The sequence below is a fragment of the Lagopus leucura genome, unplaced genomic scaffold (genome assembly GCF_019238085.1).
Source record: "Lagopus leucura isolate 7727_CA_CO unplaced genomic scaffold, USGS_WTPT01 Super-Scaffold_100034, whole genome shotgun sequence".
NCBI classification, from domain to species: domain Eukaryota; kingdom Metazoa; phylum Chordata; class Aves; order Galliformes; family Phasianidae; genus Lagopus; species Lagopus leucura.
The window spans coordinates 2,109,874-2,137,330 of NW_024962283.1; the positions used below are offsets into that span (position 1 = coordinate 2,109,874).

The 27,457-nt window shown below is 51.7% G+C and overlaps 1 protein-coding gene across 2 annotated transcripts in view; it reads right to left on the reverse strand.

Moving 5' to 3' along the window:
* OPCML (opioid binding protein/cell adhesion molecule like) overlaps positions 1–27,457 on the reverse strand; it is a 253,432-nt gene that overhangs the window by 17,294 nt on the left and 208,681 nt on the right. The gene's annotated exons all lie outside the window — the stretch shown is intronic.

Consider the following 27,457-nt stretch of genomic DNA (forward strand, 5'->3'; position numbering starts at 1 on the left):
AGCATCATCACCATCCCCCCACCCCCTACAGCTGCTATGGGCACTGCACGCCCCACACACGCTGCACACCAAGGCAGTGCAACCCTCCCACCACCGCCTGCATCCCCCATCATGGGAAGATTCCTCAGAAGACGGCGCTGCCTATTTCCCTTTCTATTTTTCCCCCATGGCTCTGGGGAGGCGCAGATGAAAATCCCATTAGGTTTGACCTCCACGCGCCGCAAAGGCTTCCCGCATCCCCCGCTCGCCCAGGATTGGAGATGAAGCTGTAAAATTTGCTGACAGTTTGGCTTGTCAGCACAGCCCTCGAGCCATCCCAGTGTGATATACACCGCCACGGCGGGGGAGAGCGGCCGGCACACGCCGAGAGAGGAAGCAGAGAAAGAGCCAGAGACGGCGAGCCAGCACGCAGGAAGAGAAGGGAACATTTGGATAAGCAGCTGTAAATCCTACAAGTGCCTTGAAAACACAATGCAGTCATTGCAATTATTTATTTCCTGCCTGGCTCCCTCCCTCCACGAGAAGCACGAAGGCTGGGGAGCTCCGGTCCGCGGCGCTGACTTATGCTTGGCACGGAAGAACCAGGGAAAGGGAATAAAAAGAGGAATTAAAATGTTCCCTGAGAACGTGGCTTTTTCATTCCGTTTGATAGATTTTCCTCGATCTATTTACTCCTGGCCTTCGCTGCCTCCGCGGTAGCCGCAGCCAAACCACGGTGCATTTGGGTAAATTAAGAGCTGAGCGTTCCTCGGGAGCTTTGCCTTCCCCGCCTGAGGACTGCGGTCGGAGAGCTCTCTCAGCGTGAAAGCAAACCAAAAAACAACCCCAGGCACAACTCACGCTGGCAGCAACTTAGGGCAAGGCACTGAAGTCAATCAGGCAGCTCTCACGCGTCCCTTCCCACGCGACCATAAATTCAGAGGTGGGCAGGAGGGCTGCCCCATCCCCAGCACACAAGGGTTGGGTGCTATATGCCTTGGGTGCTATATGCCTCCCATGCCAGGCTTGCTGAGCATCGTCTCGATGCAGATTATTAATTGAGCAGAGAGATGGGGCAATGCGTGGTGTGTTTTGGGCTCCCCACAGGTCTTTGGTTTGGAGGAGTGAGCAATACATCCTCCTGCAAACAAGTCCCTTTCCCCATGTAGGAGCTGTACATCTGCACTGGACGCAGATGCCCAGAAAACCCAATGGCTCTGAGGGCACTCCTGGAGCCCAAGTATCCTCATGCCACCACTGCCATAGAAATGCACACTGCAGGGCAGGTGTTGTCCTGGTTGTCCCATCACCAGGGAGGTGAGGTGGCCTCGTGCCAAGCGTAGGCATCGCCCTTTATGGGAAAGCAAGTCCTCCATTCAAATTAACTGGGGGAGAGCTAAGCACAGCCTAGTTAAGTTCAGCCCTGGGGGATTCCAGTCTAGTGGACTATTACTGCTGTCTCACTTCATTATAATGAATAATAAAGAGATACTTACACACGGTTTCTGTAAATTATTCATTGCGTGCACTGAAAAATCAGGGCAGTAATATGTAAAACAGACAACTTGCATGTCTGCGCTCATATAAATATCCAGACTAAAGCCCTCCGAGGTACTCCCGGGTCCCCTCATTAGGGGTGAAGTACAAGGAGCAGGGTTTGAAGTGACAGGAAGATGCGCTTGTGCCGTCTCTGGGAATGTTCAAACACCACTCACAGGCTCCAGCTCACTTGAACTGGGGCTGTTTGGGGTGGGCACACGACCCCCGGCAGCCCAGGCTGCTCGTTTTGCATCTCCTGCCCGCATCTGGGGCTTGAAGCCAAACCTCCACCAGTCCCATAACACAGATGTGCTCCTGTGGGCCGGAACGAGGACAGCATCACCCTTCCTTTTACCCACAGGAAAGGATCTCCATCAAAAAGACTCCGAGTGAACAGGATTGGGAAGCCGTTGTGCTTCAGTAACGCGGAGAGCCGACCCACGGAGCCTCCCTGCTTTGGGTGACAGCAAACACCAACACACATCCCAACGCACAGAGCGCCCTGCCAACTTCTTCATCAGGCTCAGAAAGCGATATCCATTAGCAGCTAAGCTGCCAGCACTCCCTCGTCTCTGAGCCGCCTTTGCTACCTATTTCCAATTGACCAGGATTATGATAATGTCTCCAGTAAGCAAACAGGTAAAGAGACTTCTTCAAAGTGTTTAGATAAAGCAGACAAGCTCTGACAAAGCTGGATAATAAAACGGGCCAGGAGGTTTTCCCTTGAAGGGATCTAATTAAGAACAAAGACAAACCCACATTAACAGTCTCCTGGAGGCACCATATCCATCTCCAGAAGAATCGCTCTGTTACGAGTCCAGAAGGGACAAAAGAAAATAAAGCATGTGTCAGGCAGGAGGGAAATAACCCCTTCCTGTCTCCATGGCTCACCTGGAGACAGCGAGGCAGGGGAACAGCTTTGAATGGAGATGCAGGCATCAGCTCAAACCCGCAGCCTCATCCTGGCTCCCTTCTGCAGCACTTCTTCATGCAACACAACCTATTCCATCCTCTCCATGTCCACCCCGCTCAAACCATCAACTCCCTCGAGCAGAGATCCCTCACTACCTGTAGCACCTCACCATGCTTGCTCTCCACCAGCCCATTTTGCTGGGGTTTGAGGGCAGGACCTGGATGCCGTGCATTGCCTGAGCTCCATCCCACCCTGCACCCCACTGACAGACACAGCCTCAAGAAAGCAACATCTCCCCAGCCCCACATTCATCCCTTTGCTCTGCAGGGGGATGGCAGCGGCTGTACCAGTGCCAACACCCCATGAGAGTCGAGGGCAATGAACCCAAGCGTGGCAGAGCGGGAAGATGCATGAGGGAGGGACCTGGGGGCACCGATGCTCTGCTTCTTCCCCTCTAATTGCACCCATTCCTCATCTGTAAATGCTAATTTTGAAGTTTCTCCGAGGAATTATTTCACTTAGTGTCAACAATACGAATAATTCCTCCGACATGGCCTTTGTGTTTGGCAGCACTGTGTGACCATCTTCCTCCTCTCGCCCCTATTAGCGGGGACCCCCGCGTTGCTCCCATGGCAGGCGCCTGCCCAGCCTCATTAATGACACTGACAGCACTTTCCCTATGCATGGGATGCAAAATAACACCTGCTGCCTTCCTTCCCAGCCTTCTCCTGTGCACATCTCAGCCCTTCCCTGCAGTGGCAGCGAGGCAAAGGCTGGCATCTGCAAGCTGGGGCTGCCCCACGGTGAGGGAAATAACACACCAGGGGCAGTACGAGTCTTTCCAAGGGATAAATGACATATGAAGAGTTAGGGGAGTAAAGCAAGGCTTCCAAACAGGGATCTGCGGGTGCAAAATAACCCAAAGGATGGATATCTCCAGAATGCTGGGGCAGCACAGTCTTTTTGCAGCTACAAAGCAGGGCTAAGGGAGAGCAGGAGCCTCAGGGGAGATGCTCGTCTGCGCATCGACCCGCAACCCTCTCTCTTCCTCATGCAAACAAACAAATCCATTCTTTTAAATACTTTTACAGCCCTTCAACCCCAAACCATTTTTCACTCCTGTAGGCTACACATCTCTTCCAAATGACAAATGGAGATGCCAAAATCGGTCGCAAAACGTGTCGGCTGACCCAGTTTTCTGAAGCTAAAATATTTGACCCAGATCAGGAGTGAGGGAGAAGCAGCTTGGAGCCATGATGGAGCAGAGGAACCTGACATGAGGACATAGCCACAGCCACGGGCTGAGTGTGCTCCATCTTCCCAGCAGGGTACGGGTGGCTGTGGCACCTGCTGCAGGGACAAGGGATGCCCATACAGTCAGGATACCCCAAATGCAGATGGGTCAGTGAGGATGCTGAAGGGGCACAGCCCCCGCTGGGCTGTTGCACCCCCTCAATAGTGACAGCATGATATTTCAGCATGGGAAGTTTCCAGCCAAAAGCACCCGTCCAAAGGGCAGAGCAAGCACCCAGTACGAGAAGCCATCGTTAATTATGTTTGCAGGGGATTCCTGCTGGGATTTTTCCCTCTCTTCCAGTACCTGCTCCAGTGACAGAGCTAGCAGGCTCTGAACGTGGCTCTGAATGCCTTTTATTCGGGGCGACTGGAGCAAAGGCAGAAGAGATTTATTTGTAATCATTGGAAATAAACACAGCTCTTCAGAAGTAAACACAAAAGAACAGAACCTGGCGGAGCTCCCGCTTCGTTAAATATGCAAATTAGAAACAGGCCAGCAAAGCACGCGGCTCCTCTAATCCTCTCCCAACAACGTAAAGCATCACATTAGCCGTGGTACCAGGGCATCTGCAGTGCGTGCTGGTGGGGATGGGACAGCAGCTCCCCAGGGCAGGGCTGAGCATCAGCACCGTCAGCTCTGAGATTTATTCTGCAGGAGGACGACGGGAGGCACTTTGTCTTCATCCCGTTCTGCTGGGATTTCATCTGGGCCATCAGCTGTTTTCCCTCTCCCTCCTGTCCTACTGGGGCTGTGCGACTCTACCTTTCCTGATCGGACCCAAGCTCCTGTTTTAGGTTCACCCCAACCCTTCCGGACGCAGGAACCTCCAACTCACATCTCTTCTTCTGCCAAGGACACAGCAACAGCAATTTCCATAGCAATGCCAGCGCAGCCTCAGCCGCATCCCCACGGCCCGACTCGACTTACATTTGTTCTGCTCCTTTTCCCACCACCTCCCTTTCCGCCACCAGCTCTCCATTTCTGCACATTTAATTAATTGCCAGGCCCATTGCTACCGCACCGCCGGGGTTCCCCAGGCGATCTCAGCACAGTTCCAACACACCACAGACCACCAGCAAACCAGGAATCCCCTCCCACCCCGGTGCCAGGAGGGCTTCTCCCCTCCGCTTCCCCCACAGCACTGCTCCCTCTGCCCCATCGCCAGAACAGAAGCCGGTCCCCATGAAAAATCAAAGCCCAAATTGATACATTAGAGGTTGCTAAATATAAAATATCCATCTGCGAAGATAATAAGCCTGTGAGGGCCGGGGCTGTCTTGTTACTCCATTTCAGAGAGTTTAATGGTGTTTTGGTCCATGACTGCAGCTCCCAGACATTAGAATAATAACAAGATGATGAAGAAGGCGGGCGCTGGCTTTGCGAAGCATCACAACTCCAGACTTAACCCTCGCCGTGCAGCCCCGAGGGGTGAAGCTGCACAGAGCAGCACTGATGCACTGCAGCACACGCACAGCCCCCAGTCTCTGTGCAGCCCCTGTGACCGCCACCACCCCCAGATCCTTTGGCCCAAGCTCACTGCCAACCCTGACCAGAGCCCCTTCCTCCAGGGACTCACTGTGTTCTCATTCTGCTCCCAGCAGACCAGCTGGTCAGCCACCAGCAGCTGATCAGGAGGTTCTACCAGGTCCTTCCACACGCACATCTGTGTGCGGACATCTTCACCCCCCACCAAAAAAGTAGACGGGGTGTTGAAATGAGATTTTTGCCTCCTGCAGTGGCGTCTGGCCCCGAGCTATTTGCTGAGATGCTCTCTGCCTTGACTCAATTCTTCCTTGTGAGAGATATGAAAATAACAAGCACCCAACTCTCTCTTCCGCACATCCACCTGTTCCTGCTGTTATCTCTGCCAACCTATGCCTATAGATTACATTTCTCCATATGTCTGTACACAGCTATGGGAAACCACCCACTGCCTCAGGCACCGTGCTCCCATTGCAAGACAACACAAGCATCATTACTGAGCAAATATGCCCCCTGACACCTTCCCAGGGCTACAGAGAAGATGTTATCCTCGCGCCCATTGCAGCAGAGAAGATCAGAAAGCATCAGCCTTAGCCTCCGGTGGCCAACAGCCATTATTAGCTTAATAGAAATCTTCATAAGAAAATATGAGGCTGCAGCAAAAGAAATAGAGCGGGAGGCCTTTTGATAGAGCAAATCAATGGGGATGTTTATAGAGCAGATGGCACTTAAATGCTAACATCGGAATAAGTCAATGTGTGCATCCACACCTGATCTCCTGAATGGAGATGAAAATGAAGGCGCTGAGCTGGGCATTCAGTCCCAGGAAAACGCCTCTGGAGAGAGCCTGGCTGGGCTGAGCATCCTCCCAGCTCCTCTCCAAACAGCTTTTCCAGCCCACCAAAGCATCACCGCCTCCCCTGGGTAACATCACCTGCAGCATCCCAGCAACCTGCAGGGGTGGGGGTGGCTTCTCACCTAATTCTCTCACCCCGCACTGATGCTCCGTGGTCCAGGAGGGGAGAAAAAACACCAAGAGAGACCACTGACAGCCCCAAAGGATGTGGTCCCACTGCCCCTGCTCTCACAGCACACCGGGGAGATGGGCACCTCAATCAGCACCTGTGTAAGAAATTCAATCAGTGCTAATCTAACACAATGCAGCACCTGCTCCCCAGCTGATTTCTAGTGTTCTTCAATCAAAAGGAGGAGAAGAAAAGCGGAGTTTATTGCTCACGGTGTTAGCAGACCTGAACAGCCAAGAACCCAGAGCCCTCTACTTGTGTGGTGTGGGTTTTGGATGGGTTGATTTTTTTCGCTATTCCTTTTTTTTCTCCCCCTTTCTATTTTTTTCTACCACCTTCACAGGCAGAAATAACTGTCTCACTGTCACAGTTGGTCATGCAGCTAAGTAGTGGTAATTAACATGTGGCAATGCTGGGCTCCAACCGCTATGACTCAGCCATCCTGATGGGGATGGTGACAGTCTCCACCACAGCCACTTTCAACCTGGGACAATGCAGGCACAAGCTCTGGTGACTCCAGCAGTGTCCCGTGGATACAGAAGAAGAAAGAATGTTGATTAAACCTGATTAAAGCACTGGCCAGGGCACACCTGGGATACAATGATCTTCTGTATAGCCTGAGCAAACTGATCTTACAGATGTCCCTGGATGGCAAAAAGGGAAAATTGGACCAGGACAGCATGAGCGCTGCCTTGTAGCAGATGCAGCTGACGTGTGGTTTGCCTCTGTGCATCACCAACAGAGGAGGCTGAGGCTGGCAACCAATGAAAACACTGTGCAAGCACCCACGCAAAGCAAAAGCCCATACTGGTGGGATGCACAACCACCAGTGTGTGCAACTGAGCTGACATCAGCTCTGAGGGATCCACGCTGGACCTGGAGAGTCCATGGGATCCATCACTGTGGGGCAGGGAGGTAACAGCATGGAGGTTTGGCAAAGGGGCACACGGATGTCCCCCGGGGAAGTGGTGGCACGGCATGCAAGTCACTTTGGATGGACATCTGGCCAGGTGTGCTCTATGCTTCCGTCAGTCTGTCCATCCACATCACTCCCCCCCCCCTCCAGACCCCTCCCCAGCCCTTCTCTTGACTCGCCATTAATTACCAGGAAAAATATATTTGTCATGAGACACCCGCTCCTATCTCTGCAGCTCTTAAGGGTAATGGAGAGGTTTCAGTCTTTGGAGGATAAGTCTCAGGCTCTTGGCTGCCTGCCCGGGAGGATTATTTTACATCAGGTTGAGTTCTGTAGTAATTATCTTCAAAACAGCTGGACTGCTGGATAAACTCGCTGTATCTTAATACACAATACAAGAGCAAATACGGAGAATTAAACTGCAATTTCAGACGGGCCTGACAAATAGGTGGAAAAACCACTTGGCGGTGCTTTGGAGGCTGAGGCTCAGGACTCCTCAAAGGTTGGGCGTGGGGAGGCATTTTTAGGTTTGAAATCAATTCAGAGTTCCCCAGAACCGGAGGGGAGGGGGAGGGAAGGGGGGGGGGGGAAGAAGAGATTCTAGATGAAGACGTTTCACCCCAAAGCTCCCGCTGGGTGGAAAAAGCAAAGCACCATTTTCCTGACCCTCATGGTTGAAAAATCAGACAGTATTTGATCATTGCCTGGCTGGGAAGCTCAGCGTCGTGCACAGCCTGGAGGTTTCGATAAGAGCTTCAACTCCTTGAGCATGGAGCTGCACCCCCAGCACTGCACAGCCTGGCCATGGCTTCACGCACATCACTTCACCCTGATGGACAGACGGATGGACCAACAGCCAACCACTGGCCCCAATGCTCCAAACACCGCTGGGCCTTGGGATAATGAAGGAAAAAATCAGCATCTCTCAGTGATGCAAGCACAAGGCTAATAGTGCCTAAAAGGAGGGAAGTTGTGCCGGTAGAGGTTGAGCCCATATTTCACAGCGAACGCCGCACAGCACTGCTGCCAAATGAGAGATCTGCAAATTACCCGGGTAAGCAATCAGCCCAGGAATATAATTGCCAATTTGCAGAAATTTCACCAACAATTAGGCAAAATAAAATAACCCACCAGAGGAAATTCTCTGCCCGCCGCTCCCGCGCCTCCCCTGACCTGTCTGCTCTGTGCTCAACTACTTCATCGCGGGCTCGGAAAGCAGGGCTGGCTGCTCCAAGCACCAGGTAACGAGCAGCCAGAGCACATCACACCTGTATAGAGATATTCATTTGTCTGTGTGTGCGTATGTGGAAGCACTACGAACGTCTCAACTCTCTGGAACAGCAGATTTCTTCTCTCTTGAGTTTGTCAGCAGATGAGAACACAAAGAGAACAATAATCGGGACGTGCTTTAAAGAAACGCAGCTGATGACCATGATGCTAACACGTGGGGCTCAAATAAACCAGCAGTGTCAGGGCAACGTGCTTGGTATTTCCACTGTGCTGAAACACGTGGGTGATGGACTGACCTCAAAGGTGTCTTTCTTTGCATCCCTTATGAGCATAGGGTTGCAACAGGCAATGCAGACGTGCAGCAGAAGCCCAGGTCACGCAATCATAGAATGGTTTGAGTTGGAAGGGATCTTTGAAGGCCGTCTGGTCCAGCTCCCCTGCAATGAACAGGGACGCCCACAGCTCCATCGGGTTGCTCAGTAGTTCCTCCAAACCATGCCAAGAGCTGATCTCTTTCAGGCCCACGCTGCCATACCTCTGGCTGGCCAAAAGCAGCACAGCCAAACACAAGGAACACAAAGGTCACATCTGAGGATGACTGGAAGAACTTCAAGGTCTCCTGCCCCATCCCCCAGCTCGTTCACTCCTTCCTTGTACCAGGAGCCCAAAGCACACATCCTTCAGATGGAGAAGACCCCATGGACCCAATGGATGAAGTCATCCCAGGTGCAAGAGGAAGGCCCTGCTCAAGGAGCCATCAGCTTGACAGCTGGCAGGAGGCCTCTCCATCAGCACCCTACAGCAGGGCGTCTGCACAGCCCAATGACTTCGTGCAATTAGGGGGGGTTTATTTGTTTGAGTTGTACATGAATATACCAAATTACATTATCAGATCATAGTCCTGCTTCTGATTTATTCCTTCTTTGTTCTTCAAGTCTTCGTACATCTAAGCAATTAACCTCTCAAAGAGCTGGAGAACACATAATTATCCTCATTTGTCTAAACGTCACCAAGATGGCTGCCTTTCAATTAACCTTCTGGGAATGGAGGAAAGTTGGAGTGATACAGTGATCATTTCCAACTTCGGTGTAAGCTTTTTTTTCCCCCTTAAAGTAATTTAATTGAAATATTCAGATGATAAAATACAGCCAGATAACTGTTACTGCAGGTAACGGGATCAAGAGGGGGCTTGCAATAGAAAAAGAAGTCAAACGAGGTACAGTAATATTATATCAATACGTGGCGCTTCCATTTAAGAATATCCAAGCACCTTGTGCGTGTTAATGAACAGAACCATTCTCCTTCTCCTGCTGGGCCGTGGTAAGGACTTCTCTACCAGTGGGGAAACTGAGGCAGGAGGCATCACTAGCCTGTGGGACGTGGCTGTCAGCGCCCCAGGGCTGGCTTCATGCCGAGGGCATCGTTCCTGTGCTTCTTAACAAAGTTAGAGCTGGGGACACGGTCGTGGCCAGGCGGCTTGTGCCTTTGTTCACTCCAATAATAGCCCGGTTTTGCTGAGATAGCGTCTGACACGCCGGGAGAGGCATTAATTCCCACCCATTGCCTCGCTGATAAATATGCATCGCCTCCACCAGAGAGTGCCAGGTCAAACTCTGCACCCGTATTAAGAAAGACACCAGTGTTGTCTGTCGCATGCGAATAATATTTATACAGACCCACACACCCGCACAAACAGACACGGAAAATAAACAACCCAGCTCCGAAGTTCATCACATCTCCTCCCTGACAAGCGTGCCTTCTCAATTCAGCGCTGCTCCCAGCGTGAAATCGAGCCCGCCAAATAGCAATTCCAGCTCAGGTCCGTGCCTTCCGACTGCCTCCCCACCAACCCAACCCAACCCCCGAGGCCATGCTTGGGTTCACACGGTGCCAGAAAGCAAGCGGTCCCCCCCCGGAGGGACTCCATAAAACCACTGCTCTCCAGGTGCATTTATTCGGAGAGATGAAGCAGGGATAACACAATAGCCACTGAGTTTATTCTCAGCACAGGCTGACGGCGACATAATTAAAATGCAAGCTGGAGTCAAGGTACCTATCAATAAATCTTTGCTTTTGGCTCTTAGGCTTGACAGGAAGCCTATACCTGGCGAGGGGAGTTCAGACAGAGGGGGAGGCACGAATAAAGGCTCTGGTTTATGGACGGCCATTTTAATGTTTCGTTTGAGTAATGGGCCTTGCAAATTAGCACCCCGGCGGACTGAAATACATAATTTTCCAAGGACACGCAGGCTCTCGATCCGACAGGTGATGTGGGCAAGCAGTCCCCGAGGGGAGCTGCGATCTCAGCGCTTCTCGGTTGCAGTCATATTTTATCCTGGGCGGGATGACTAAGGAGACGACAGCACACAGCTCGGGGGGAGGGGACCCAGAGGCTGGGGGAGGAAATGGAGCAGAAAACGGCCCCGTGCCAGTGTGGGGCTGATGGGCAACAGCAGCGGGGAGCAGCCAGGCAAAGGGAAGCGGTGCTCGGAGCAGGCAGGGAGGGATGACGTGGAGCAGCACAGTATACAGCACAAAGCTCATCCCAGAGCCTGTCTGCAAATTGCTTTGAGCCTCGAAGGAGCCGGACGCTGGTAATTCTCCCCCTTGATGTCCCCACAGCCTCCTGCAAAGGGCACGGTGTGACATCTCTGTGGTGCACAGCCCTGCTCCTCCTTTCTGCCTAAATAATGAAGATGTGGAGGCAAGCACAGGCCCCGCAAAGCTGAACTGTGGTAGGACCGTGGTGTGACACCCTGCTGGACCCCCAGGAAACTTGCTGAGGTTTCCCTGTCCCATGGCACTTTGTATGGATTTCACCATAAGGACTCACAGATGGGTGGGCACACTCAGACCCTGGAGCTGCGTCTGCATCCTCACTGCTGCCTTTGGGATCACACAACACAGAGCCCCTACGTAGCACCGTGCCCCATGGCAGGATTGGCAAAGCTCTGGTAGCCCTCACCCTGCCCACAGCATCCCCTTCACTGCCCTCAACCAGGATGGGAACATACTTCTCTTGCACCGCAGCAGATGACAAGTGACAGGGGCTGGGGAGAAGCCAGCTGCCTCTTGGTGACAGCTTCCATCTCCTGCATCCTGCCCTGGGAGTGACGCTGCCTTGCCAGCCACCAGCATGTGCTTCCCCAGCTGATGAGTGGTGCTGGGGTGCTACTGGGGAAGGACAATTTCAGAGGTACTACACCTGCACTTCCACCTACATCAAGACACTATTTCTCACACTGTTTCTTCCTGACCCACAGCTCACCAAGGAGAAAGCAATGACTTTCTCAGGAGGCACTGGGCTCAGCTCTCTGCGATCGTAGCCATCTAGGGGCATTAAATTTCATTTATAGCTACCCGAAAGCTGAAAAGAGTGGCCAAAGCCACTCTGGACAGTTAATCTGCCATCCTGTCACCTCTCCAAGGTTGTTCTGGGAAATTCCTGTAGCCTTTTCTACCCATAATGACAAAAAAGTGGGGCTGGCGACACTATTTTTGCCACTCCGGCGCACACAAGCAGGTAGAGGGAAGGAAGACGGAGGAATGGGCAAACACACACAGAAATCATTTTCTCCTGGCAAAGCCGCCGACTCAAGGAGAAACATAAAACCCTCGACGAAGGGCTTGCCTGGTTTATTATAACATCGGCTTTAATTTATGCGCCTGCCTTTTATGATTGTTCTCTATCACTGTTCCTGGGGCTTATTTATAGAGGGCCATTAGCACGGAGAGCAAGCCCTGATGAGTGAGCATTTGCAGCGTCTGCCAGGGGAGCAGGGATGTAAACCGGGAGGAGGAGGCAGAGAGCTCCCACACGGGGCTGCAGCGAGTCATCTCCCCAAAAGCCAAGAAGGATAATTTGATCTCGGAGTGAGATACAACTTCATCTCACGTGGCTGCAGCCTCCTTCACGGGCACTTTGCTAAATCCCCGAGTCCCTGGCTCGATGGATCTGCTCGTCCGCATGCAGGGGAGGGATGCAGGGAGGAGAGCTGCTGGGAGCAGGAACGCTCGTGGAGCTGATGGCAGGGATGGCAGTGCGAGGCTGCGTCAATTAGACAAAGAGAAATGAAGCTGAGAATGTTGGCATCATCCCTAGGGATGAGGCTCCGCTGCCAGCACCGCGGGGACCCACCGGGTGGAGGCACCCACTGCCAAACAACACCAAAAGGGAGCAGGGAGGAAGGAAGGAGGATGGTGATCTTGGCTGTGCTGCTTGCCAGGAGCATTGCGGGGCTGAATCACCCTGCTGCACAGGGAGGAGGAGGAGGGGTGGGAGGATGGGGAGCAGGAGAATGAGAGCCATGGAGAATGTTCTCCCAGCCAGACCACGGAACACTGTGCTCTGCACCCACACCTTTCCCAGTGCCCAGTGGGGACCTCCAGGTCCTTAAGGAATGTGGCCCTTGAGCACAGGTAATTTTGAAGCATCCCCTCCTGCCTTCCAGCCCCAACCCCTTTCCATCTACCATCCACATTTCAGGGGCTGATTTCTCCATCTGTCACATCGCTGCGAGAATTCACCACTTCTCCACTGCCTGTTTCATAAGGAGGGAAGGCACAGAGCTGGGCTTCCATACAGCATCAGGATAACAGCTGGGTGGGACGCAGCAGAGCCCACCCCCTCAGAGCAGCATTACAAGACAAGGAAGGTGTCAGACCAGAATGGGTCCCTCTGAGCTGTGAACCCATCTTCGTGGCAAAATCCTTTCCCAAAACACAGCGATGCGCGCGGAAAACAGAGCGCTCAGTTCACAACCTGCTAAAGCAAGTAGGTGGGTATGTTGCCAGATAGAGATGATGTAAAACGAATTTGTACCATCAAAGCCTTCCCATACAGTTCACAGGTAATTTGCAACGAGAACAAAAGCTTTAAATTCATCTCCTAAATTATTCACTACAAATCGTCCTCTCGGCTCCCGTGCCGGTGTCCTTCAAGCTGTTCGAGGCGGTGGTTCCACCCCCTCCTCGCACGGGGAGGATGGAGGTGCTTTGGTTTATGGAGAGAATTGGGGGGAGCAGGCAGCTGCCTGAGGACAAGAGAAACTTCAAGCTCCAGCCGTCCCATCAAGGGGCTTTTTCAGCTCTTTTTCGTATCGTTTTTTGGGGTTTTTTTCCTTTTCCCTTTTTATTTCACCAAACAAACTCCCACTGCAGGCAGTGTAGATGACGTTAAATTATTTTGGAATATGCTGAGAATGCCCTGCCAGGCCAAGCAAAGCCTCATAAATCATTCTGCTTCCCCCACCCTCTTCCCATTCCTGAGCTCTCTTTCAAGCCAGAGAATGCAGCTCCTGCTGGGGCACGTACAGGGTCTGAGCATCTAGGATAAGAGGGTGTAAGTGCAGCAGAACCATGAGATCACCGGGTTTAGGCTGCAGAAAGCAACTCTGCACCACACATAAAGGCTATGAGTGCTGCTGCAACCAGCTGTTGGGATGCTCAACTGATGCTCCAATGGAGCAGGGCACCTGCTCTCCTCTCTCTCGTTACCCTTCAGGGTAACCTCCTCTCGTTACCCTTCAGGGCAGAGGGAGGTGATGTGGAGAGCTGCGCCCAGGACAGAAAGTGTGCACATCTGGCACTCCTGGCACAGCCAGAGGGCTCCGTGGCCCCTTCTCTGCTGCTAAAATCCCATTAAAAACACCAAATTGAGAGCCCGTATTCAAAGACAGCACCCAACGGTCAGGGCTGCAGCATTTTGGCTCAGGACCCAGAGCTCGACAGAGGCAAAGTCATTTTCTAATACCTTAAGTGACATTTACTGAGTCCCTCATGCTCTGCTGTGACACCAACAATGTCATAATAGGGCCATGAGAGCTGCACATCTCTGTTGTGGCCTGGTACCCATCACTCAGGCATGATGGATAGATTGCAGACTTGGGAAGCGCTGACAAGAAGGATCAGCAAGCAGCTCCATTTGTGGCTCTGGGCAAAGAGGAAACCCGTTCCTCCCCGGCTCACAGCCAGCCAGAGAGGGCAAACTGCTGCATTTCAATGCACAATTGGGCCCAGATACCTGGAGCAGTGGGCTGGGGACAGAGCCTGGAGGTGGCCCTCAGCTCACCACGTCCCACCATCTCATGCATAAACACAAATGGAGTTCTGTGTGTTCTGTGGGTTGTTTTTTTTTCTTTTTTCGATCAGTGATCTTCCTCCTCCCCAGGAAAACAGTAAAATGCATTAAAAAAAAACACAATAAAAGCCTCGCCAGGCACCCTTACCTCTCCAGAGCCTGAGCTTTACGACACTGTAGCTATTTATTGCTTGCTGTGTTTTGCAAATACCAAATGTGACGCTCATCCTGAGCAGCCTCATTGAAGGCCCCTTGCTTATTCTGTAGACAGAGCTGCTATTTTAGACAAGCCAGACATGAAGCAAAAACAAAACCTAAAGCGGACGGAGGGGAAAAGCCCTCGCAGCTCTGCCACAGCAGCAGAGATCCATCACGAGGCTTTGAATTCATCCTTGCAAAGGAAGGTGGGGAAGCCAAGCAAGGATCTGCATGGGGCTGGGTGGCCAGCCAGGTTCCCTCTGCCACTCGTCCCCACGTCCTGCACAGCATCACAGAGCTTTGGGGATGCCCAGCTGCAATTCCATGCTCTCCTCTGGGACACCCATCACTACCAAACTCCCCTGCAGCCACACCAGCAAGGCCCAACGTACCAAATATCTCATCCCCAGCATCCCGCAAGGGCTGAGGAACACGCGGACGCGCTCCATAAACCCACCATTAGAGATCCCCTGATGGAGATGGATGATAATTTGCGAATGATTAAAACACAATTAACGGCGGTAGGGAGGTACTCGAGGCTCTGCAAAGGAGCCGTGCAAATGAGGAGTTATCAGGACCTTCGGTGTCCTAAGCACCTGTCAATTCTTGGTTGAAACAAGTGCATTAGCCTCGTCCAATATCCGTCTAACCTTTACACTCTCCCTTGCTCTGTTTCCCTGGCAACCATTTAAAAGTGCTGGAAAAAGGCACAGCTGCTTTCAGGAAGAAAAAAAAAAAAAAAGGGAAAACAGAAAAAAAATGGAAGAAAAAAAAGGAGGGAGGAAAAAAAAAAAAGGAAGGAAAGAATCATAAAAAAAAGGCACTGTGTTCTTTTATGGCATGCGGTTGCTTGTTGGCTCTTTTTTCTGCTCTCTTTCTGCTTCTTCTATAGGTGCCTCTGTTTCCCCCACCGACAGCTCAGGACTGCAGAGATGGAGGGGATGCCATTGGGAGGGGGATGCAGTGCCTAAATGCCCCCCAACCCCCCCACCATCACATACAAACCCACACAGCTCTCCGGAGCGCGACAAGCTGCAAACTCCGTAATTCGCAGAGCTCCCTGTCACACTCTGAGCAAAACAGCAGTTAACAAAGGTCAAAACTTGAGGCTGTCACTAAGCACTCCACCGCCACCTGCTAAAGAGGGTTGTTTTCCCCCTTTTGCCTTTCCTTCCCGTTCTCTCCCTGTCTGGGTGTTATCCACGCTGATGAGAGTGGCATTTGTCCTCTGGGACAGCAAAGGGTAGCGGGGAAATGGCAAGGAGAGGATTGGCCACCCAGCACAGTGCCAAGGAGATGGCCCTGATTCCTGCCACCGCTCTGCTCTGCCATCTCTGCTACCAAATGCCAGCAAAGGGCTGGAAATGGATCTCTTTTCCCAATGCCCAGAGTAACCCATGATAGATAAGGGAATGGGAGGGAGAGGAGAGGTGGGTTCTAAGGGCTTCCACTGCAGGAGCCATTGGGAAGGATGGAGCTGGAGGGAAAGCAGCAGGGATGGGCTGGGCAGAAGGTGCTGCTTCAAAGCTGTTTGGCCATGGAAAGCTTGGGGATTGTCAGTAAGAGGGTAGATGTGGCACTGGGGGACGTGGTTTAGTGGGCACAGTGGTGATGGGTTGGTGGTTGGACTTGGTGATCTTAGTGACCCCACTCACAGGCATCCATTCACCTCCTTCACACAGGTTTCACTTTCAGCTCTCTGATGACCACAGACTAATTAATCCTCCCACTCCCCTCGTGAGATGGTTACAGAATAGAATTACAGAATATCCCAAGCTGGGAGAGACCCATCAGGATGGCTGAGCTCAACTCTTGGCTCCAAGACACCAAACCATGGCACCGTACCACACTCACTGGGAGCAAATGGGCACCAAGGGCTCCAAAAAGAGGGTAAATGCACCCAAAGCAGGGGGGCTGGGCTATGAGGGGTGGGGGCAGCACCCACGGGGAGCAGAGGCAGGGTGTGATGGGTGCTGTTAATTAATTGCACTGTTTGAAGCGTGCCACTGCCACTTCACATTCAGCTCCTTAACCAGAGGGCGGCGGGGGGGAGAGGGGGGGGGGATAAACAACCCATTAAACAACATGCATCAACAAAACAGAAGAAAAGCCACGAACAAAAACATAAACAAAGGGGAAAAAAACACCCTAATCTAATGTTCCACAAACACTGGGCACCCAAACAGCCTATCTTTGTCGGGAACCTCAGTTCCAAGAACCACTTACAGGCTTTCATCAACACATTATAATATTAATCAAGACTCATAATGCAGAGTGATTTGCATGCCAACAAATATATTTACACTGTAAATTGTTTGTTGAGAAGCCTCAGAGAAATATGCAATTCACTGCTATTGAACTTGGGTAGCAGGGAAAAAAAATACAAGTACAAACTCCCTGTAGAGTTTGTTCCTTCTGGTTTTGGCAACGCAACTCATTAGCATGCATTCTGATTTCCACGCAGGCCTTTGCTCGGAGCTATTTAGCTGGATCACAGCAGTCAGGGATGGAAAGGATTATGAAGGGTCTGAGAGCTGAATCCAGGACACCGGCTTCTCAGCAGAGGGGATGGTGCTTATGCTGAAGTGCTCCAGCACTCTCCTAAGAGCCAAAGCACGGAGCTTTCCTGTGTCTGGATCCTCTCCATGGGACCAAGTGCTGTTCCCCAGCCCTGGGGCCATGGGGCTGCTGACCCCCAAAGCCCTGCTCCCACTGAGGGCAGGATGGATGGATGCAATGCTGGGCAATGGGAAAGCTCCCAAACACTGCAGCCCCTTCAGCCTCAAACCCCAAAGCCCAGTATCACATACCAACCAGCCCTCACAGCCTGTTCACCCACAGACAAGAGGAGCGTTTATTCTTTCTGTTATTACAGATAGGCTTTCACAATGCAGTCGGTGTCTGCAGCCACTGGGGGACAGGACAAGACAGAAAGCAGCAGAAGAGATGCATCTTTTGCACGGTTTGCACAATCATGCTGCACTGCTCATCCCAAGCAGCCTTCTGCTCCATCCTTAAGGCTGCTTTCACCCTGACTTTCCCCACCAAGGTGTGCTACCATCGTGCCCGGCTGGGGCTGTGGGGCTGGGAGGGATGATGAGCCACGGTGTTAGAGGAGAATTAAAATGAGTATTTTGCTGTGCCTCTCTAAGCTGCTGAAGAGCCGATTAGCAGGAGACATTGATCTCCTGGTTCAGAGATCTTCTAAAGAGTGAGGTGAAAAAATAATGGGAGGGAGGAAGGGGAAAGCTAATTAACGCTTGCAGGGTTGCAAGCTCTCCGCGAGGAGCTGGTATTAATAGATGTGATAGAAGGTGCCCCGGCCAGCAGAGCAGGAGGTGTTTGCTCACCCAGAGGGTGTCTGTGCTGCAAAGAGGGCTGTGCTCAGCCCGTGCCAAGCAGGGAGGTGCTGGGAGATGGCACGGAGGGATGGCAGACAGCAGCGAGGTGCTGCGGCTTCAGGTCACCGCTGTCCCCATCGTGCTGTGGGCTGCTCACACCCAGGTCCCTGCGGCTGTGGCTGCTGCCTTCGCTCAGCCTTTCTCAGTGTAAATACGAGCTGAAGCAGGAGGCTGGAAGAAGTGTTCCCACACCCCCCAGCTTGTTATCCTACCCCCCGGCCATGGGCTATTTTGGGAAGGCAGCGATGTAATGTTGGCTCATCCACACAGCGCTCTCTGCACAAACCCACCATGTGGCCATGATTTCATCCCTGTAAAGAACAGGGAAATGATCCGAAAGCACAGAAAGCATTTCTGTAGAGCAGGGAAAATCACCGGAATAAACTTTCAGGGTCCATCAGGTAGTTTGATCTGTTTGTATTTAATACTCCATTTCTCTACGCATGCAAAGTGCAAGCCCCTAATCCCTGCTCAGTAATTACCAACATTAGAAGACTAAAGCACGGTCTTAACCATTGGCTCTTGCTAATGCATACACAACCACTTCCCTAACCCTCTCCGTGCCACAACATTAAGGACGGGCAGATGCCTCCAAGCTCTCAGTTCACAACGACTGCCCTGCAAAAACACCAGGGAAGGAGGAAGAGGTTGGATGGGGGTGAAGGGGCATTTTATTTGATAAAATCATAAAGAGCAGCGCATCCTGCAGAGGAAGAATCTCCGAGACATAAATGTCAGGTTTATGAACAATTGAGCTGCACTATGCTTGTCCAAAATTGCTCTTTAAGGTCAGTGCTGTAAGTGTTCCCATGGGCAAATGGACTGCGGGATGCGTGCTGAGTGCAGAATGGTGGTTTGCCTGTTGAGAGGCTCTCATGCAACCAGCACCCAGCGCTGAGTGAGGAGGGGCCCCCAGCTCCCTGCATCATCACCCCTGGCAAGGGTAAGGCTGCTGTGCCCTCTGCAGCACCTTGCAGCATGCAGGCTGAGCTCACAATGCTGTTTCTTACCCTGGGACCTCCGGTCACTTCTGCACCCCACAATGGGACGTGAGCATCGACCAGGTTTAACTCAGAGCAAGAGGGAGCTGCGAGCTGAACTTGTAAAGGTTACAGCAAGCAGCCTTGGTGGGAAGCAGGAGGGACGACTGCTAATGCAAGTTGCTTTACGCTCCTCAGGGTTGTTACGCTGGGGCTGTGATGTGCCATATGGTCTTGTCTTGACCCTTAAATCATCTTACGCCTTTCCAACAGCAGCACTCGCTGTTGCTGGCTTCCATTCCTTGTTATTCTTGGCACTGGGAGGCTGGGATTGCGAGGCAGCTCAGCCTCGTAATGAGATGCATCAGATGGAGACCATCTGGAAGGAGCATCCAACTTTAACCTTCAGGGCTACTTGGAAAAGGACCTTCACCAGTGAAAGCCTCCTTCCCGCGGACAGGCAGCCTGCTCATGGATGCTCCTTGTAACACACCGGGGTCGTGGGAGCCATCGACCTCCATAGAGCCCAGCACCAAGCCCTCTGTGCTCAATGCCTACAAGACGGGCTTCCATCTGCTGCCTGCCAAGCTCCGTGTCCTCGCCTGGTGCGAAGGCTGCGGAGCGGGGCCAGGAAAGAACCCGGGGGAGGTGGGCAGCAGGCAGCCAGGCGGGTCACGGCCGGAAGAAATTAATTAGGCAGAGCTTCTCGTCAGGAAAGGCAGGAGGGGAGTTGGGGCAGCATCCAGCTCGGATCAGGAAGCAGCAGGGAAGGAATGTGGCCGCCGGCGTTTTGGACCTTCATTTCCTTTCCCCTCACCTCTTGCTCCCAATTTCCATTTGCTAATAGCAACCCTTTGCATTTCCATATTACCGTTTATTTAAGGACTCTGCACATCTGACAGATACTGCTGACAAATCTTGCCGGGCCTCTCTGAGGGAGATAAACTTTGCTGTTAGTGGAAAACTCATTTTCCAGCCGTTTCGGAGGCTTCTGTGTTTGTTTTCATCCCAATTAGGAAAGAAAGCCATAAAAATGGAAATTCTTCACACAGCAAGTTTCTGAGACAAGAAACCCGTGCTCTGGGTGGATCAAAACACTTCACATCAAGGTGCTCCCAGCACCGACACCGCACAGAACCGTTTGTCTTTATGGATCTAAAACGGTGTTCCAAGCAGAGCAGCCCCCATCAGCGCCCTGATGCTTTCAGTTGTGCACTGATTTCCTCTGAAAAGGAAACTGTGGCACACGCAGAGGCAATGAAAACGCCTCCTGACTTCAGTGCAGGTGTGTGCTGCGCTGCTGAGCTTTTCCTGCTTTCCCCCCTTAGCATCAAAAGGAGATAACTGCAGGCTCCCTGCTGCCATCCCGAAGAGATGCTGACCCTGCAATGGTGGGGAGGTGGGAGGGGGACAGCAGGGATATCCCAAACCCGACTGTTTCCAGGGGTGCCAATGCAGCAGGGATTTGTGCTTTGAGCTACAGGACCCCAGTTTCATGGAGCAGAGCCCCAGAGCATCTCTAAGCACCCGCTCAAAGCATAGGAAAATCTGCTCCTTTAACCACGTGCTCAGGAGCTTTGCTCAATTGTGCTTTTTTGTTCTTTCCGGTTTTTTAATTAAAAAAGAAAGGCCCCGCTGTAAAAAGAGGCATTTGGAAGCAGCAATCTAGCTTGTATTCATGGGATGAGGCAAAGTTCATTTGAATGGAAATTGAGAATCCAAATCCTCGGAAAGGCTTTCAAAAGCCCACCTTAAACGGTTTTCTTTGTTCTCCGAGGGGTTAAACACCTCCTTGGAGCCGGGATATCTTTCCTGAAATAACTCTGCAGATCCCCACAAAGGCCACTCCTGGTGATGCTGCCGTGTTTGGGCGGCTTTGCAGGCACAGGAGCCGCAGGGAACCGTAGAATCATTAACGTTAGAAAAGACCACTAAGGTCAGCAAGTCCAAGCGCATCACAGCATCGGCCCACCCCACTTTGCAGGGCCCCAGCAGCGTGCAGATGGCCCACTGGATGCACGCACACCCCACTCCTTTTTCTCCACAACTTTTAGCCATCAGCCCCACTGATGGCACACCCCAAAGCAGCAGTCCCCTATGTTTGTTCCAGCACAGAAAAGGACCAGGATAGAGGAGAGTCTATGAGCTGTGCTCTCTGCCAGCATCTCCAGCCTATCAGAAAGCTTTGCTTGCAAAGAGATCTGCCACCAGCCTCCATACATCCCCCACATCCCAACCCCAGGCATTGCCTGAAATCATCTGAGATGCTCAGGCAAATTGTTTCCTATCAAACATCCCCCTGAGACACACCGAGAAATAAAGATTCCTTGCAAGAAAGGAAGAAAAAAAAAGAGCAGCAGAGAGAGGATCTGTGATGGAAGGAGCAACCAGCGAGGGCTTCAGGAGGAGCGCTGCCCATCCACCAATGATGAGCAGAGAGCACAGCTCTGCCCAGCCCAGGGTGGGATAGCAGACAAGAGGTGGGTGCTGTCATCATGACTTTGCTTCCACCCCTGGGGCTCTTGGTCATAATTTCATGCCCAGCCCGGACTGCAGGGTGTATAAATCTGTCACATGCCATCCCTGATGACAGCAGCTGGCTTCCTGGGGAAGGAAAAGCCTCTTCCCATACAGCAGGCCATTTCGTACATGTCCACTAAAGAAGATTTAAACCTCCCTGAGAAGTACCGAGCGCTGGTCAAGACTCTAAAAGAGGACACTGCATCTTCTGCCACGGCTGCACCGGGAAGGAGAAATTTTGGCCAGGAGGGCTGACACTGCTTGCTAAGGGAAGGGCAAATTTGAAGGATGTAGGGAGAAAAGCCACAGCTCTGCAGCACTCCTAACCCAGATCCTCCACAGCACAAAGTCACCTCTTAGAGTCACAGAATCGTTAAGGCTGGAGAAGACCACTAAGGCCATCAACTCCTACCATCAGCTCATCCCCACCATGTGCACTGAACTGATGTGAAAGGCTGATGCTCCCCGTGCCCCAAGCAGGTCAGGAATGGTTACAAAGCTCTCACCCCCAAGAAAGCTCCTGGAGCAGCACAAAGGGACATCACAACCTTTGCTGCTCCTGCCTCCCTTCCCGCTGTCAGTGCCTGCATCCCTGTGAGCTGAGCTCAGGCTGGAGCTGCCTTCGGATGCAGCACTGATAACTTCGAGCCACACAGGGAGCCGGCGAGCCACCCCACTGTGTTATTAATACATGAACTTTGCCACCGCCCTCCCACGCTGCCTGCTGATTTTTATACCGTATTGCATAATTAATCTGTCAACATTCTGTGACGAGGTATAAATATTAATAATACGATCACACACTCGGCTGTTCCTTTTAAAATTCAAACTCTGCAAAGATAAATCGTGCACTTAATCTCAGCGAGCTTTGAAGAGTGTATTAAAAAAGGGGAAGAGGAGAAAAAAAAAAAGGAGAGAGAGAGAAGATACATTTGATTCTGAAAAAGGATCGCTTGCTTTCACCTGGGTCTGTCCTCTCTTTATCTGTGCCTCTCCCTTCGCACTCCATGCCGATGCAATGGGAGCAGCACGTGCTGCTTTGCTGAACGGTGCAGTGAGCAGTGCTGGATGCTGAGATGCTGCTCATGGGCAGGATCTCCCTTGCTGATCACAACCCGGGCAGAACTGCAATGCTGAGTGGTGGGAAAGATGCCAAAAAGAGCTTTGAAAATCCCTTAAAGCGATGTGAGAAGGGCAGAACCAGAAGGGGTGAGGTAGAGCTGTGTATCTGCTTCTGGTGCTACCCCAAAGACCAAAGCTTCGTCAAGGCTGAGGTTAGCAGTGTGGGGAATGGGAGCAATAAATTCACACATCCCTTGAAAACACAACTCTGGAGGCCGTGGTTCAGCACTTCAGAAAGTGCAAGCCTTTAAAGCACGCCAGTTGTCCAAACTAGCAGGTTTCTAAGCACTTTGCTATGCACAGCCCTCAGAAGCAGGCATGTTAGGTCTCCTGCCTGAGGGAAGCCTGTGGTAAAGCTCATAGGCTCCGAGCAACCTGATGGAGCTGCAGATGTCCCTGTTCACTGTAGGGTGGTTGGACCAGATGACTTTTAGAGGTCATTTCCAACTCAAACAATTCTGTGATTCTATAACCAAGGTTTATGAGATGTCACAGCAGAACAGCCTTGATCAGTGCCTCCATTCCCAGCCACGGTCTGACCAGTGAGCCCTGCATCAGAGAGTTCCCCCTGGAGGAGCCACCTCGTGCATTCTGGGCTATAAGACCTCAGTAGCCCATGCCAGGTCCTCTGTTCCATCTTACCTTCCACTTATTATTCATCCTTGCTGAGAAGTTGCTACTTGCTGAGATTTTCCATTCCCTATGATAAAACAAGCTGCCTGAAATCCCTTGACAAGTTTTCCATCACCCTTCTGCCAGCTCCAGCCTTGGCTGTGCCACCAACTTCGGCCAGAGGTTCTGAGCTACCCAACTTCTCTGTGGAATATATAGAAGAGGCCTCCAGGGTGACCTACACAGCCACTCTGTGGGCTAATTGAATCACAGAATCGTTAAGGTTGTAAAACACCACTGTAGTCACCCAACCATCAACCCATCATAGGAGAGGCTCCTTCATAAGGGGGTTCCTTTCTTCTCCATTTATAGTCTGTAAGCACAGGAGCTTCACCTAGCCCTGCTTTGGATGCTAGAAGACAAGGAAAGGAAGGAGACCCCCTAGCCCCCATCAGCCTCTGCAGCACAAAGAAAGCAAACTGACAGCAAACGCTCCCATCAACGCTCCAGTCACTTTGTTTTACAGAGTGCTGAAATGAAAGGGATACTTTAGATTAAAAGATTTGTTTTAATGGCCTGATTAATTCATTCCAAACAGACAGAGAATGTTCTGAGGATCTCTGTTAGCTCTTAACCTTTCCAGCTTGGGTTGTTTTTTGGTGGGTTTTTTTCTTCGTATGTAAGCGAAGGATGTGTTTTAATTTAATATTCAGTGCCTGCTGTGCTCTCTCTGGGTTGGATCACATGGCTTTCCTTCCTCACATGGAGTGGGACCAAACGCTTCTTAAAATAAACGTGGAGGAGCTGGTAAACACGGAGGGCGAAAGCAGGAGGGCTCACCTGTCGGCCCATGCACGCCACGGGCAATTACCCCATTCACCCTGGTTCAGTTCACAAAATTAATTAGCACTGAACGCTGCTGGTCCCTATTATTTATGAGCTAATGAGCAGGAAAAGCTGCAGCTCCAAGGGTAAGTGCACTGGGACAAGTTTCCAGCCACCAGGAGGAGCGGATGCCACCCTGTGATGCCACCAAGGTGTTGGGGATGGGGACCTGCAGGGACAGCAGAGCCACCAGGAGGAGCTGAGAGGCTCCATGGGCAGCGTTTGCCCACTTCATGCCAGTGCTCTGAGAACATCTGGTCCTGCTGCCCCAGCTGTGCTCATCCCCCTGTGCCTTCTGCTCCTCCAAGGAAGGAGGCTGAGAAATGGAGTTGGCTCGTGGTGTGACAAGCACCGTGTCCAGGACTGGTCAGAAATGATAGAAATTCTGCTACCTGTTGACAAAGGCCATCTCTCTTGTGGCTGTCACTGTCATGTTTAAATTCAGGGAGGCCCCTCACATCACACCTGTCTCCTGCAGGGCCCGAGCTGTTTCTCTTTCCCTCCCTCTCAAGCTACGAAGACAGATTCATCCTCAGATTGAAACATAAGGCTGCTTTGTCTGGAGGAGAAGGGACAGTGACAAACAGGTGCATTAGCAATCAGGTGAGCACAAAGCACTCTCCAAGCCCTGGGTTGGACAAATGCAACGCTTTGCCCTCGCTGCTGCTCCCATCCAAACTTGGGTGCCCAGCATGGCATCACTCCATGCTGGCAATGGGGCTGTGCTGGGGCTCAGCAACGTGCAAGCCCCAAGGCACAACGCTGCAGCAGCTGCAGGGTGAGAGAAGAGAGGCATTTCATTTCCCCCTCAGCTGCACTCACTCACAGGAGAGCACAGCTCCAGCTCTCCATCTCACTCTTCCCCTCTCTAGGACCATGGAGAAATATCACCACTTGCTTCAAGCGAGGCAGAAAGTTCAGCTGCAGCAGCTGCTGAGAGCACTCCATGTGTAGTGCTCATTTCTCAGCCCTCTCCTGCAGTGGCTCTGCTGCACTGCTCTGTGTCGTGGTGGGACCTCCCCATCCTCACCCCAGGGGCTTTTGCCCCTTTGCCAACCTTGCTCCAAGCTGTGGCATTATTTGGGGTAGACCAGGCCTTCTTGTTATTTCTGCGTCCTGCTTGCTATTGCAATTTGATTCTCCTAATTGCTTTGTCTTTGCCTGGTGTATGACAGGAAACCAATCTGATCTGCACGTTACCTGCTGTAAGGAAGAGAACACTGCTCCTGCATGGGTATCTGGCCAAGGACCTCCTCTGAGGCAACAAGAGATAATAAGGACTGGAGGCAGTGATGGGCACCAGCTCTGGTTGGGCACAATAATTGAGAGAGGATGTGAGAACGTATGAATGCTGCTGTACCAACAAGGTTATCTGATGGAGGACTTCTAAGGTGGGAAACAATCGCAGGCAACAGACCCTCCTGGTCACACTAATTGGTGGCCTAACGAACTACGGGTGCCTCTTCCAGGAGGGGTGAACCTTGCAGCTGATAAGATGCGAACCAAGAGGTCCAGACTGGGAGGTCTGGGAACTGCAGAGCTCTGCAAACCCACGGGGGTGTGCAGGAGGAACAAAAAGGGAGGATAGGTTGGAAAGGGTATTAAAGGGCTGTGCCCCAGCAGCTGCAGGAGCTGGGCTGGAGGAGGTAGCCACACTCCCATCTATCTTAATCTCCCTTAGCATCTCCTCATACCCAATCTCATATCCAGGAACCAACCAACCAAACACAAAAATCAGCTGCCCAGCCAGAAAATCATCTTACTTTATTCATATGTTTGTAGGATTGTGGGGTTGTTTTTTTTTTGCCCATACTCTCACATTTTTGTTTCCATCTTGCTGCTTAAAAAGCAGAGGGGGGAGTGGGAAATCGCATCCTAGCGGTTTTGCTTCTATAAGCCTTTTCCCTTTTTTTAGCACACAACAGATGTTTCACACGTCAGTGTCTCTTGACAAAGGCGGCCTTTTTCTGTTGGAGAAAAAGCACTCAGATGGAAAATTTGTTCCTGCAGCACTATCCCCAAATTCTTCGGCTCCCCCACACCTCCTCCTGCACCCCCAGCTAAAGCACATGTGCATCAGACGTGCTAAAGCATGCGGGTCCTCTGGGCCATCCCTGCACGATGGTCTTCCTCCATCAGCCCCCCACCCCTGATCACCACCAGCACAGTGGTTCCTACCAAAATGGCACCGTAACGGAAACGGTAGTAAATAACTCTCATTAACTTCAACAGTAACTCTCCTAAAAGGCAAAAGGATTCTGCAATTAAAGGCATAATGCTGTGTTAGACTTAAAGGAAGAGAATATAATTAAACTCAAACTCTCCGGACAAAACCGCATTTAGAGAGCGCTGAAGGCACAAAGCCCCAAGTGAGCAGGGATGCTGATTGCAGTAACTAGCTGGCCATTATCAGCTTGATAAAGGGCAAGGAGAAAGGAGGGCCCTGCAGCTGTCACCTCAAAGAGGAATCGCAGTCAAAACAGTACAAAAGCACAGGACTCGGTGCCAGGACTTCTGGCTATTCTTTGGCTCGACATATATAACTTGCTTGTTTTCTCCCCATGCTTCAATCTACTCTTATGAAAAATGGGGATGATAATAGCCAGCTAATGGTGGCATTGTTTGAAATAATAGCTCTGCTTTAAACAGGTGAGCTGCCTCAGCTTGCAGAAGCAATGCTGTCAGCACTGCCGGAGACGGATTTTTTTTGCCCTTCACAATAAATCACCAGCTCTTCTCTGTGCTGTGACAGCCAGGGAATCGAGGAAGGGTCACAGCTCATCGTGCTCCAGAAACTGGCCTGCAAGCAATGATTGCTGAGTGTTGGAGCACCAGGAGGGGAAGAAGGCTGGGATTCACTTTGTCTCTTAATTCCCAAAAACGGGACGGATGCCACCCTGTGATGCCACCAAGGTGTTGGGGATGGGCATGAGAAGTGTGAAAAGCAACGGAAGGACCACGTTGTGCGTGTTCAAAGGGCTCCAAAACTGCAGAATCAGTGCTTGCTAATGGCATAAGCTGACCTGTACGATGGCAGAAGCCAGCTGGGGCTGCCCAGGGCCCTGAGACACAGACCCCAGAGTGCTCCCATCCCTCTGCACATCCCCACGCTGCTCCATGCCCATACACAGAACTTGGAGACATCTCTTCGGGAGCAGCCGCCACCCGCGTTGGCACCAACCCCTTCCGCAGGACGAGATAATGTGCATTATTTGCTAAAATAAGTCTGACATTAATTAGCAGGAATCGCACTGGCAAAGGCTCACACTGTGCAGCAGA